The following is a 15,136-nucleotide window of genomic DNA, read 5'->3' as shown; positions in this document are numbered from 1 at the left end:
GTCATCACAACAAAAAATACAAATGTAAGAACCCAAATTCTTAGTCATGCAGGAAAACAAATTGAGGTAACACATAAAAAGGACAATTTGGCGCTTCTCGTGCCAAATAGAAAAACAAATAAAAAACGGTTGTGCACTCTAGAATTTATGCCCTGACATTTTCAGTGTCTTCTCATTGTTACAGCTACGAAAAAAAGTATTTTTTTTTTAGCATTTGAGTTGATTCTTTGTTGTGCATAAATAATTGTTTATGAGCACGTTCACCAGACAGCAGCCAGGGCAAGGAACAAACAATGGCCAAGTACATGCAAGGCGAAGTCAACTGGCAGCATAGAAGTCAGTGGGTGGGTAGCATTTGTGGGCGACATGGCGACACAACTTGGCTGCTGAGTTGCGTGCCCAAAGTGCACGAGGTGATAAATAATAGTAAAATGTAGACATCACATCAGCTAAACTGAAAACACAGCTAGGGAGTAGCAGTTTCAACTCGAGTGGAATACAAACAAAGTTGATGGCACTTTCAAGTTTGTTGTCGTGTTGTTTATAAAGTTGCATCAGTAATTTATGAGTCGACTAGCCAAGGCTAAATAGCATTTAGTGCAGTTTAACACTTCACTGGCTTATCAACAAAAAAAAACTGACTGAGTAGAGGACAAACTGCAATTTTCTCCATATTCAATCTGGAAAATAACCTTGCAGAAATGAACACAGGTTGTAACCACAACAAAGATATCCCTTCTAAGCACCTCTCATCTCATTCAGCTCAACTACCTTGACAGATGGTGAGCCGGAGAAAGGAGGTTAGCTGCTTTTGTCCTTGTCTTTATTTTGCTGCTGGCATTGTGCAATGTGGTCTAAAAATATGTATTAATGTAAATATGCATGTGCTTCAAAAGCAGCGACAACAAAGCACTTGTAGGAATGCTTTATTTATCTGTGTGTGTGTGTGTGTGTGTGTGTGTATGTGCTTCTGCCCTGTATTATGTACATATACACACGTTTGCTAGCCACGTGCCTCGAGCACTTACCAACTGATAGCTAATAAAAAAAAATGCATTGCTCGAATAGCAGTCTTTTTTTATTGACTTTTATACAAATCTGAAATCCTATTAGAAAGTTTGACTCTTTCTCGTTTTTGTTTTTGGTTTTTCTTTTTACTTATGACCATTTATTTTTATCTTTTTATCGTTCCACTTTAACAAACCTAAGTAAATTTACTTCCATTTTTATTTTTTCTATACTAGTCCCTCATAAGCTCTCCAGCATTTAATATGAGTTTATATGCAAATGATTACTTTTGATTTAAATAAATTTTTAAAGACGTTTTTTTGCGTGACGATTATTTGTATTTATATATTTGATGTATAAATATATATATATTATATGTATATCTAATATATATTTTTTAATTCATTAAATCTCTTAAAAGTCACACCGATTTATGCATTTACAAATGCATACTTTATACCACTCCATGATTCCATTGTTACAGTGTATTCTAATTTAAATACCTGCAGGCGCACTCACCACAAAGACAGGTAGAAAGCCAGTTACATATATAAGTACAGCTAAAAGCAAATTACGTATAAATATGAATACAAAATGCGCATATGAATTGCTATTTGTTCTTCACCTTGACTCAGTCTCACTATTTGTCCTTCTCCCTCTCTCTCCCTGTGTGAGTGTCAGTCTGTCACGCTCTGGGCTAACAATAGCCTTAGACAAACTCGCAATCCGAGCACACTCTCATTAAACCATGTTTGACAAGTTAATTGTGAGCCCACGTTGAAGTTGTCACGACGCAAAAAAAAGAAACAAAATGAAACATTTCCACCACATGAATTATGAATTCAATTCGATTTTAATACCGTTTCGTGTGTGGCATGCTCAGGAGGGAAAACTATTTGATAGCATGGATTATTTCAAATGAAATGGAATTTTCCATATCATTGTAGAATTTCACTTTATAATTAATATTAAATTTTAATCGAAAGTCATTTAATTATAGTCTGTACTGTACTGAGTATATATTATTAATGTCGAGACTCTTGGAGATACCCTGAACCCAGCTTTTAAGGATATTAGCCATCGATGAAACCACAGCTTTTTAGTTATTACAATGCAATTTAACAGTAAGTTTTTATATTATAAATATTATACTATAGACATTTAGAACAGTTAGTTTGCTCACCGTCAAGCATGGCTCTGCAGGAGCATTCACTATCTTGGCCATTGCTTGGCACTTCTCTTTTCTGACGCACTGCGGACTACGTAGAGCCTATTTCTGGGAGTGTCAAACTGAATTGTTAGTTAACGTTTCAAGATATGCTTACATTAATCGGATTTGTTGCCAACCCAATTGATGAAGGCTTTTGGACAGAAACGCTTCACCTCTGGTGGATCGAGAAAAACATGACTATGAGATTAAAATTACTAATAATATTAAAACGTATTCTCGCTGGTTTGAATTGTACTTAAACTTATTTTTATCAGAAAAAAGTTATAGCTGAGATCTAAAAATGTTTGTGCAATTTAAGTTTTGCTTATAATCTGTTACATAAAATATTCAAGAATTAAATTATGTAAAATATGCATTAGCCACTTTACAGAAGCAAATTGTTGATTAGAAATTCTGGTACTCTCCAACAAATTTCTACATAATCTAATTGAAAATGAAAAACAAGCTGAAAGTGCTTTTCAGATTCAATTAAAAATTTTTAATAATTATCAAGTGAAAATTCAGAGAATTTTGGCTTATGTGTGCAGCATTATGCTTATTAAAAGTGTGTGACAAGACACGAAAAATGCGTGGAAATGTTGCGGGAAAACGCAAGCATACGAAAAACTTTCAAACAAAGATTTGCTTATGTTTATTTTCAGTTGGCACACTTTGGTTGCTGCTGCCGAAGCTGGCGCTAAAACCGAAGAACTAAGAGAAACAACAAAATGCCACATAATCCACAAACAGGCAGCGTTGAAATAGAATCATGCATATAAAGAGCTCGACGGATTCCTTCCCCGTTTTGTTGACGGTGAGATAAGCACAGAATTCAGGACACGGGACACGGGATGCGGGACAATAGGGAACTGTGCCAGATGCCAGATGCTGTTCTGTAGACTCCTGTCCACAGCATATTTTATGTATCTTTTTGCAGCACATCTATTGACGTTCTGGGATGGACGAGTGCGTAGAGGACGGAGGCAGACAAAGCTCTTAATTGGCTATTGAAAGCGAGTCGCAAACAAGGCAAAAACTTATACTGCGGCTTTAAATAGAAAATGGAATTCCCACTGCCTCAAATGAATAATGAGTGCCAGCTTCCCCTTTGTGCAACTGCCGCATAAAATATATAAAGACCGCGCAGAGTTACTTCGTTACTTTCATAGCTGCGATTTGATTAGTCAGAACGCGTAAAGCAAAAAGAATACATATATATCGCAGCAATTTATTTGCATTCGTATTTGAGTTATATTTTCGAATACGCTGGTTAAGGCCAAGTAGGCATTATTTGCCTAGCTTTATGCTTATTTTCGGACGGAAGTGTCTTAAGGTTTGTGCTTTTAACATAACTGATGCAAATTTTCTGAACTTCTTGAGAATATATTGTAATACAAAAAATCTGTTTTTATTTAATTCAATTCAAATGGTAGTTGTGGGTTTTTTTCATTGTTCATCTTTATAATTATATTTATAAACATATAACTAAAAGTGTACTTAATGCTATATTCATCTTTAATTTTGTGCTTGTGACGTCAGTTGATTTATAAAGATATATGTGTCTGTTCATAACTCTCGGTCAAATACCTAATAATTTTGTTATTCGTCTATAGGAATATAAACAATTTGTAATTATACGCAATATATAAATGAAAATTGTAAAGTAAATGCGCAAAGCGCACCCACAACGCATATGTTTAAATAAATAAATTTCATTTTAACATCGGGCACTCTTTCAATATTTATATTAAGCACATATTCATCAGTTTAATGTTCGATTACTCATACGCCGTGGGTTGTTTGTTCATCGATGATGTTGATGATGATTATGATGATGACTTCATGGAGGCATTTACTCTTTATGCTTATGTATATATGTATATATGTGTGTGTACTTCTTTCGTTCTGTTTGTGCTTTAATGCATATCAAATATAATAACCTGGGCTATTAGCCAACGCAGACGACACACATTAATAGGGCGTGGAGGTGGGCGTGGGCGTGGAAAATGCCCCTAACTGTTATTATGCACACTTACACGTATCAACATACATTTGGTTGGACTCATTTTTTGTTGTACTCTGATAGATGGTATTAGAAAGTAATATATTAGTTTTGTGTAATGTGCTTCAATAAAAACTGAAGACTTGTAATAAATTCATATATATATATATCAACACTCAGCATTAATATCATACTCCACTTTTTCTCCCATATTTTCAACTCGTATTACACATAGAATCAGAGTATTTCGCAGTCGGATACGCTTGACTTCAATATTTTTGTTTTGTTGGCGCAACTCTTGTAATTACGCCAAGCGCGCAAAAACAATTTAGGAAAATGCGCGTGAAAATGTTGTGCCCCTCCACCACCCCCACCATCACCTCTCATAGGCAACAATGTGGCCAAGTTCCGGCTATTGGGGCAAGGAGGTGTGGGACGTTGGGTTTTTAAACTCATGTTGCCACAGTTGATTGCACTTGTGACTGGGGCAACTCCTAAGCCGCAACACAAAGCTAATTATTGCCACACTCACTTCAGTGTGACAGTGTCGACTGCTCTATCGATTGGCAAATTCGTGTGTGCGTAGGTGTGTGTTGTGGGCGTGGCATTGGGCGTCACTCCCTTGGGACATGTGCAATCATTGAGCGCATTCAAAACTTAACTCTGCTCTCAACAACTATATGCATATATATAAATATATGTATATATGTGTGTCAGGTGCAGTATTAACTACAGTTTATCAGCCTGGCTGCACTGAGAAAATGTGGGTGCAGTTTTCTATTATCTAAAATTAGCTCTCTGTTATGTAACAGATACACCACCTACTAGCTTAGAATAGTCGCTATTACATTTTACGCTCATTTTATGTATTATTTGTAAATGTGCTTAACCTTTGCTGGCTTTTCTTTGAGTGTAGGCTTGATAAGTACGCACATGCTAACCTCTGTCTACGTGTCCAGAGCTGACAAGCAGCATGTGATGGGTGCTCAGCAACAGCGTTCGTTACACGCATCATTTTTGCAACCACACACACACACATACACAGCACCACACCATTTACACCCATGTTGCATATTGAAGTGAATTTTTTTATTGAAACTCGTGCCACAAGTGAATGCCAATGTTCTCTGTATTTTCTGTGCACCTCTCACTGAAAGTTTCACTGACAATTTCTTGGCCGTTCGCAGCTATTTTTTGTTGGGCCACAGAATTGTTATCGATGCGCCTCAATTGATGACATCATCATCAGCTTGCATTTGGAAAAATCGCTTGTAAATTTGTAAAAAGTTTTCAAGTGATATTTCCAAATACTATGTAGCAGCTTACTTTAAACTTCTTGCGCATTTTCATGGCTTGCATAACGAACCTTTTTCAGTTTGCTCAAATGCAATTTGGCTTGCATAACTAACCATTTTTTATGTCATTTAAATTTTGGTGTGCAAGTCGATGGAAAAATTAAGCGTACATTACGTATACGTCGCGTTTGCCCGCATATCGTGGCATGTGGCATGCGTGGCATACATACCTATATACATACCTACGTACATATACAAAAATTCAGAGCTGTCTGGCTTTAAATAAATATTTACACGTGTGGCTTTTGAGTAGCTGCAAATTGGCAAGCTCCGCGCTCCAGTCAACCTCTTCTACATTCATTTTAAATGCAGCTCATTTACAGGCGCTGCCTGGCTGCCTGCTTGCTGTATTTCGATACCCTGTAAATGTAATGAGAGGAAGAGAGTATCATACATCGTTTAATAAGACAGAAGCAATTAGTGTTTGCAACTTTTGTAATTTTTAAACTATCTAACAAGCTACTCTGGCTAATCCGTCTATTTTGACAAAACTGTTTCCTATTTGAAACAAGAAACAAGATTACATTTATCATGGCTTTTTTGCGGGGTAACTGTTCGTTAAACCTGGACATAATTAAATTGTATTTCTTTCAGTTACGCCGTGTGTTCATATATTTAGCCAGCAGAATGACTTGGGGCTTCGTTTGAGCAGCGCTCTTTAACAGCAGCTGTCAAAATGTATGCAAATTGAATTAATTAAAAGCGCTGAGTCAGCTGTTGGCTTATTTTTTAACTGTTGCGCTCTTTTGTTATTGTTTTTGTTGCATGTATATCCGTTTCATGCTGTGCTTATGTCTCGCCATTTGTAAATGTAGCATGCAACGGGGCGTTGCCAAAAAAGAATATATTTGTCAGCAGCAATTGGCGTGCTAATGAGCTGCAGTTAGTCTGCATATTGTATGGGCGTGGCAGAGGCGGCAATTTACACTGCTTATGGGCTGTGAAGAGGCGTAAAAGACTTAGGCGTACAATCTCAAACTGAATAATGGGCTATAAACAAGGTAATAAGCCGCACGACAACAACAACAACTTAAAGTCTTAGGCTAGGCCAGGGCAAGCTAAGAGCACATAAAACCCAAACACATCGACTTATCCTTTGGCACACTAAACTCTCTCCTGAAGTGCTTCTCTTCTGTGGCTGTCAATAGTTGCCATTGTTCATTTATAGAGTGGCTAAACTAAAGACTTAACTGAAAGCCATGCAGCTAAGCTGATGTGGCTTCCTTCAGAGACACATCTGATCGATGTTGTGTGAGTGTGTGCTTATTGTGATTGTGTTTGTGTGTGGCTGTGTGAGTGTGTGAGTGTGGCTGTATCTGTGGCTTTGCGGCTTGTTGTTTATTGTTAAACACACAATGACTGAGGTTTGTGGCATTTGACATTTGTTATTATTGCTTGTCGCACAATCGAGCGACACTCGTCGAAAATGTGACTATGATAAATATGAAAATTGTCTGCAGCGAACTCTTAAAATAATGATTTGGAGAATTAAAAAACACACAGTTTTTTTTAAATTAAGATGAATATATTTATTTATATTTTTTATGATCGAAATTCTTTGTGTGTTTTTAAATTTAAATTGCGTTTTTCTTCCAGTGACATTTTTATATGAGTGTATTTTTGGATACATTTAAAATCATAGTTAATTTCTGCAGCCGACGGCGACCATGCTGCATCTGTCAAATGACAATTATATGTGACAAAAGTCTGCGCTGGGATATGGACCCAAATTATAAATATGTATTTAAATGACCCCAAGGCACACACAACCCCAAACTAATTTGCCTGGACGACGTGCAACGTGCCTGTTAACTCCCCAAAGTGATAAAGACATAAAGACCTGCCGAAAGGGAGAAAACGTCCCCAAACAGTCTCGGCCAAATTTGGTATGCCTAACTATTTTGCCACATAAATCAAATGCCGGATATGGCCAGAAGCCATTTTCGTTGCTCTGTTGTTTCTCGACTGTTGTTCTTTGAGCGGGCATTTCACGCTATCTGCGCAATTAAAACGGCAGAGCATGGTGAACTTAATTTTTTGTATATATATTTTTTGTTCATCCCCAAAGGCATTGGCAACTTGTTTGCTTATCGGCAGCCCTTAGTGTCCTCCCTCAAAACAGGAAGTGCGCTGTGCCATGCAAATTTGTCAACATTTGTCGGCCAGAAAACGATTTTATTTTTGCTTTTAGGTGTCAGTTTCACATTCCGCAAATGTTAAATGGAAATGGCAACGTAACCCAAAAAAAGAAACTTTACTCAGTACAGTGGGGACCTCCCAAAGAAAGAACGAAAAAAGAAGAAAATTCACACACACTTACACACAACAGAGCTACAAATCAGGGCATGTGTAATGTGGCATTAAGCTGGAAATAATTTGAATAAATGACGCTCAACGACGGTGACTCGACGCACTCGTCGATAATTATTTTAATGACACTGAAACGCGCTCGCAGACAACTTGAAACCTTTGTATTATTAATTCCTGCGGCCTCTTGCATCTTGAACACATGAATTGGTAATGGTTAGCACTTGCTCACATGCAATTAGCGCGCGAGTATCAAGTATACGACACATATATTGTACATAGAATGTCTATATTTTAGGTATTTGTTCGTTTGTGTTTGTAACTACCCTTAAGCAGCCACAACTGCGGTGTACTACAATTTAATATTCGAAGTGCTTGGGGCCCAGGACGAATAAAACTAAATGGCAAATAGAAATTTTTCGTCTGCCGCAATGAATATAAAAGTCATCACATAAAAGCCATCTACGGTTTGACAAACAAAATTGAAATACCCTTGCAAAGGATAGTTTACATATGTACGTAATGTTCTTATGAATTTATAATGGAAATATGTTTGCTAAGCGACTGTTGCGCTTGAATAGACTAGCAAATGGCATGAGGCCTGTGTCTGCATTCAAAGTTCAGCTCTTTTGTAATTTGAATTATACAAAAACAAAAAAAGCAATTCTTTTTAATCAATCACTTATTTGTTTAACTGATTGTTTCTATGACAACGTCCTTTCAAAATCCCATTAAGGGACAGTCAACAATTTAACTTTTTCAAAACTGAACTGATCAATGCTTTGTTACAGAGTTCGTATGCAATCCTAAATTACTCACCAGCAAAGTGTACACAACAAAAAAGGGTCAAAACTCTGGCCAAAAATATAAAATGGACAAGTAAAGAAGAGGGCTTCAAAGAAAATTTGGAAAGAAAAGTACATATAAGAGCATCAATATACAATAAAGACACGAACTAAATAAATATTGGGTAGCATTGGACTAAATTAAGTACTCTTGGCAGCTGCAATATTATGTATACGTCATGTGATTGCCCTTGGGGCAAATGCTACAAAAATCGTAGCATACTTTTGTGAGAACGGTAAATGAATTTTGAACACAGACGCCAAACGACTACACCGAATATCAGACACATTCACAGTTCAACGACTGTGTGAGGTCAGTCAACAAAAAGCGGTAAAAAGAGCTAAAAACAAGTCAGTTTCATTTAGAAATCGAAGAACTTCCATTGTGCGGAAATGCTGCCACAAAAACTTGCTAATCATAAGTCGGTTTCGTAAAATAAAAGAGAAAAATGAGTAAAATTTATGTAGATAACCAATAGTGGAAATGTGGCAAAGTTGCAACTTGTTTTACCACTTGCCTCTTTACCAAAAGAAAACCTTCAATCAAACCAAAAACCCGCATAGTATTCGGCCTGACAAACCGGAAATGAAACAAGGCAGCGCAGCAGGCGGCAATGAAGAGGGACAGCTGCAGCCACCAATGCCAAGCATGTTGAGTATTGCCGAAAATTACCAAAAATGGGCCGGAGGCGGAGGGAGGCGTTGTCTAAAAGTTTAAATAGTTTCGGGCACTGTAAAATCAATAGGCGAATAGCTGTCAGCGGTTCAAGGCTTATTTTTTGGGGCACTTCTCTAGTGGTGTCTGATTTTTAGCTTGTACTTAAATACAAATGTGTTTTGTAGAATAATTACTATAATTATTTTAATTAATATCGATCTATTAATTTATTTATTAAGCTGTTTAATTGAGTCTTGTGTGCTGACATTGTAATAATAACTAAACGCCCATTTCTAAGAATCACATATCAATAAGCTTATTGCGTCTTTAAGTAACATTGCTTGAAGGTTAAATGAAGTATTATAAACTGTCTCAACCCCAAAGCCAATACTTGCGTGCTGGCAGCAAATTAGAGAGTCGAAGAGCATGATTGTAATCAAATATATTGTAGACGGAGACATAATTTGAGTATAGCTTAGCTTTAACTATACGCTATCAAATGACACATACATAAAATGTATGTGACACAGACGGATAATGAGCGGGGCGTCAAGAGTCGGGCGATGGCGAGAAACCCCTCGACAAAAGCGCACCACAATTTCAAATTCAAGGCACCCCTATTTTAGCAGCAACCCTTTGGCACAGTTTCAACTATATGGCAAAAAAAAAAACAAACTAGATGCAAACTTAAAGAGATAGTTGAACAGTTTAAATATGCTTAAGTTAATCGCTTTGGCTTAACTTTATGTTTATTGAATGGCAGCTTAAGCGCTTAAAACCGTTTCTGACAATTGAAACGATAAGTCAATTTAAAGCAGGTCAAAGAAATCAGTTCAAATGGAATTTAATTGAAGAAAGAAAGCGTGCAGCATGCTTCATGCCACATACAATTTCTCGAAACAGCTGCAAGCCAAAATCACGCCAATTTAAATGTTGAACGAAACGCTAAAATGCACTAATTAGAAATGCAAATGATGCGTTAAATCACAAAAAGCAGCTGCAAAGATTTTCACGGAAAAATGGACACGTGAACGCATATTAATTAAGCACGAGATTGCCTTCAGCTAGAGCATGGGTTAAGCATTTCAAAGCAGCCTGTCAAAGCTGCGTGTTTGCAAAAAAAAAAAAGAAAAAACGCAGTTCTCGACGCTATAATTGAAGTGTATTTAATTAAAATTCAAATTTCTTTATGTCCCTGAAGTTTAACCACTCAACGAAGGTCACGTTTTGCCCATGAGATGTTTATTATATAACATTTAAGTGTTAGAAAATCTCATCCTCAAGTGCCTGGTCATATTACCCATAAGTGCTGTGAGCATTTAAGCGTTCTGAGGTGATTAAATGAAAGTTGTTCAAGTCCTTGCTCTTAAGCTTAATCAATTTAATCGTTGTGGTGATTTTATATTTAACAAACCGTTGCACTATTTTAAATATTTTTGACTTAAGTCTATTTTTGCAAATTAAACACATTGACAGTTAATAAAGATGGATAATGAAGTTGTGCAACAGTTAGTAAAGTAACAGGCAGAATGAAGATTCTTCGATCCCATAAGGCATATATAATTCTGATCAGCATCAATAGTCAATCAGCATTGACCATATTATCCATGTTATGACTGTTGAAAGTTTTGACTTTTTGGGAGTATTGTTCAAGGGTTCTAAAACGTTTCCAAAATATGCTGGTGTTTTGAAAATCGGATCACTTTAGACAAAGCTATGACTGTGAAAAGTTTTGATTGCACATCTGCTGAAAAAGAATGAATTGATAATTTGGTCAAACAATGGCAAACGTAATTTGCAAATAAGGAAACACATTGATAGAGTCAGTTGCCTTGTTGGATAACAGTGTCAGGCAGTGTGGCAAGCGCAGCAGCACAACTGTTTTAATATAAATAAAATCAAATTGGAAAAGTGCTAGAAATGTTTTATAGACTTAACACACAAGATGCAGATGCTGTCACACCAAAAGTGTCATAGAAAAAGGCAAAGCCACAAGCAACCAATACAAATAAACACAAACGAGCAGGCAGGCACAGAAGCAAACACACCCACACACACACAGAGAGACACTCCTTCGAAAGAGGAGCAGCAATGAGCCACATGCTGAGTATGCTTTGCATACAAAGTAGCTTAGAGCCACGCACTGTGGATAGAATTGGCAAATTATACCAAAAACTTTGTAAAATCTGAAAATTTTTAGTCATCGGATATTATTATATATTGCTTCATATAAAATCTTATTTTCATTTGGAAGATGCAAATTTGTACTAGATAGATTTTCATTTTGCCTATTGTGCAAGACCAGCCAAAAGGAAGACATCGAGCAGAAGAAGAAGTAGACTCAAGGGATGCCAGCAGCTGTCAGGTTATAAACCCAACTAAGCACAGAGCTCTGTTAGTTTGTTGTTTCTGCATACATTTTGCAAATTATAAATAATATTTAAGATTATAATACCATGTAACTAAAATAATATTTGTAAACTATTTGTGTAAAACCAAAAGGCAAATCAATTCAAAAACTTGCGCAGAAACTTATAATTGTAACTCTTCTCGGCGCTTATAAATTAATGCATATCAAAACAAGCAGTTCCATGAAATTGACTATGTATGTGTGCTTATGCCTGTGTGCGTGTGTGTGTCTGTGTGTGTGTGTCCGTGGGTGTGTCTCTGCATGCATGACATGAAGTTGCGTGTAGCATTAAATGGTGGCCTGCAGCTGCAATCGCTGCCAGTTGTTGCCACAAAATGGCGCCCGTATGCTAGTCAAAAACACAAAATCGAGTTGAACAGACAAACGGTGCTCTAATATTGTATGATAGACGAACAGATAACCTGGACCCTAACCTTCTGATTGCCTTCTCGCTTTTCTTATCTGGTTTTATACAGCTCTACTTCTCTTAACCCTGGACTTCAACCTTATAATTGGTTTCTCGCTTTTCTTATTGAGCTTTGTTCACCCTCACTTCGAATCTACCCTGGTCCTTGTCATTGGCCTCTCACTTTTCTGACATTGTGTTATTCAGTTTTGTTTCTCTTATTGTTTTTATTTAAGATTGTCTTTAACTTTTTAATTGGATTCTCGCTTTTCTTAGTGTAGTTTATTCAGATTTTATTCTCTGCACACCTGCAAAAACTTATTTAGTTTTTCACTTTGTCATAGCTTTTACTTCTTGCTTCTTAACAATTTCCTCAACAATTTCGTAGGGTATTTAACTGAATGTGCAATCTGCGCATACTGCAAACAGGAGTTGACAATGCTGCCCAAAACATGTCAGGCTCCGATTATTGCAAGGGGGCGGCTCCATCTGTCAATAGTCACGCTTGCACAACGCCCCCAAAACATTGATTTATGCATATGTTGGTTTATTTACATTGTGACAGGCAGCAGAATGAACATGGTTTCAGTACAGCTTTTAACACACTATCAGTATTGTTTTCATCGGCATTTAGAAATTGTCAAGGCGTTAAATTACAAATGCCAAAAATGAAAATTAATTGTTGTTAGTTTTATTTTGACAATGCTAGAAAAATGTAGCAATTATTTTGTTGCATTGAAACTCTTGTTTGTATAAAATTTCATTAATTTTAGAGAGGGACTCGTGCATGGCCATACAATATGCGCCTAATTAATGCAAAGCAATTAACTTAATTTATAAGCATTCTACCTAGTGCCGAGCACGTACTTCTCTCCACTCAGCCATTGGCTTGCTCAATTCCATAACTATGGAATATAGGGGGACAGAGGAGCAACAGCATCAGCATTAGCAGTAGTAGGGTGAGTCACTTGAATCGATGGGCCACTTTCATTAAGTAATTCGAGTAAATCACTCCAATTGAGCATTGAATGGGTTCAATATGCTACTGCGCATTGCTATACCCTGTGGGTAAGAGAAAGGTTTGCCAAAGTTGTGGGCATCACTTTTGTACTTTTGTTAATCGTTTCTTCTTACTTTATCACAGGATATCTTCGACTCTTTCAACTCGTAATCAGCGTCTTCCTAATTGTTTTTCGCTTGTGTTTTGGTCTTTGACTTAAGTGGCAAACATTTATTGTGCAGCATTGTGTTTGCATATTAATTAATTAGCTCGCTCGATTCAAGTTTGAGTTGTCTTTAATTTTTGCCTCAAGTACAATTCATTCTAATTTAACGCAAAAACATTTTTAACACTCTGTAAACAACAATAAATAATGCTTTAACAGCTAGCCGAAAAGCTGCGGCAGCTTTGAAGAAGCTCCAAGCTGATAAAGGCCATTGTTTTCAAGTAATAATGGGTGGTTTCTATTAAAATGAGTGCAAACAAGGCAAAGACTCGAAAGTAACGTTCTGAAAATCCATTTTCCCACTGATATCAACTGAAATTCTCGTAATTTTCAAAGATTTTCGCTTATGTTTTTGATAAGCTTATATTTTTGATATTTAAATTCAAAAACTTCTTGAAAATTGTATCTTTAATGGTATAGGAACGAGATAAGAGCTCGTTGCAGAACACGGGCATTAAAAAACTTTTCACTTTTGTCGTGGTGGCAAATATTTGGGCCTTTAAATATGCAGCATTCTTTTCTTGCTTGACTTGTTGTGGATGTGTGTGTGTGTGTGTGTGTGTGTGGAGGGGATTGTCAAACGCAATAAATTCTCTCAATTGATTTTTGTATATCCTCTGTATATCTCACAACTCTGAGCCTATCGCTCTTTGTCAAAGTGAAACCGCATTTAAATGACTAATAAATTGAGAGTTTTTTTTATTTCTTACTTATTTTGATTTAACATTTGAATGTTTTATTCATGCGAACAGAGGCTGCGACCCCCAAAAACATATTAACATATTTACACATTTAAATGTTTTAATACAGCTAAAAAAAAACAGCATTTACATTTGAGAATTACGAAATGCTTTCAATGGCAATGCTGCGAAAACGATAAAAACAAATATAAAACAGCTCGTGAAGCTTTTCGCTGGATCATAATATAAACAGAACTGCAGCACTTGTACAAAACTTTACATAGTGGTATATTTAGTATAAACTTTCGATACTCTGAGGAAAAACACTGTTTTTTATTTTGGCATTTCAAGTTTCTAAGTTGGCATAACTTTGTCGAAGTCATGCAATTTTTACTTTCGAGTTTATTTTGTACAAAGTATGTTTTCTAGATTATTTCAATATGACTTATACAATTTAAATGTTCGTATTTTTAGCAAAAATCATTACATATTTTTCAAAATGTTTTCACTAGAAAAACAATTTGAGTGCTGGCTATGCTAAAGTCATTTATTACCTATTTAATTATTTTAATTTAACAAAAATTTTGTATACAAACGATTTCCGTTTGTTAGTTTTTTGTTTACAACCCGAACAACATGTGAACAAACCCCGACCCGTACCAAAGTCGGGGTAAGAGCGAAATTCTGGAAAAGCTGCTTAGTCTGCACCAATTGAGCGATAAGCGGCGCATTAAGAACGGAAATTTATTGCCAGATTTTATAGTTGAGATGAGCTACCAAATGCTCCAAAATCACAGCTGTTGTTGTCTTTGAAAATTGTAATTTGTAATTTCCGCTTCTGCGAGTCGACTCTCTCTCTCTCTCTCGCTCTCTCTATCTCTTGCTTTCTACCTCTATCTCTCTCTAGAGGGCTACTTAAAGGATTTAATGTTAGCAAAAGTTTTATTCAACTATGCTCAATGTCAAAGCAATTATATGATGTGTATATTTACGCAGTTGGAAAGTAACTCATGGTCATATGGTCATATT

Source organism: Drosophila grimshawi, unplaced genomic scaffold (assembly GCF_018153295.1).
Source record: "Drosophila grimshawi isolate 15287-2541.00 unplaced genomic scaffold, ASM1815329v1 contig_1367, whole genome shotgun sequence".
NCBI lineage: Eukaryota > Metazoa > Arthropoda > Insecta > Diptera > Drosophilidae > Drosophila > Drosophila grimshawi.
This window is presented reverse-complemented; position numbering follows the sequence as displayed.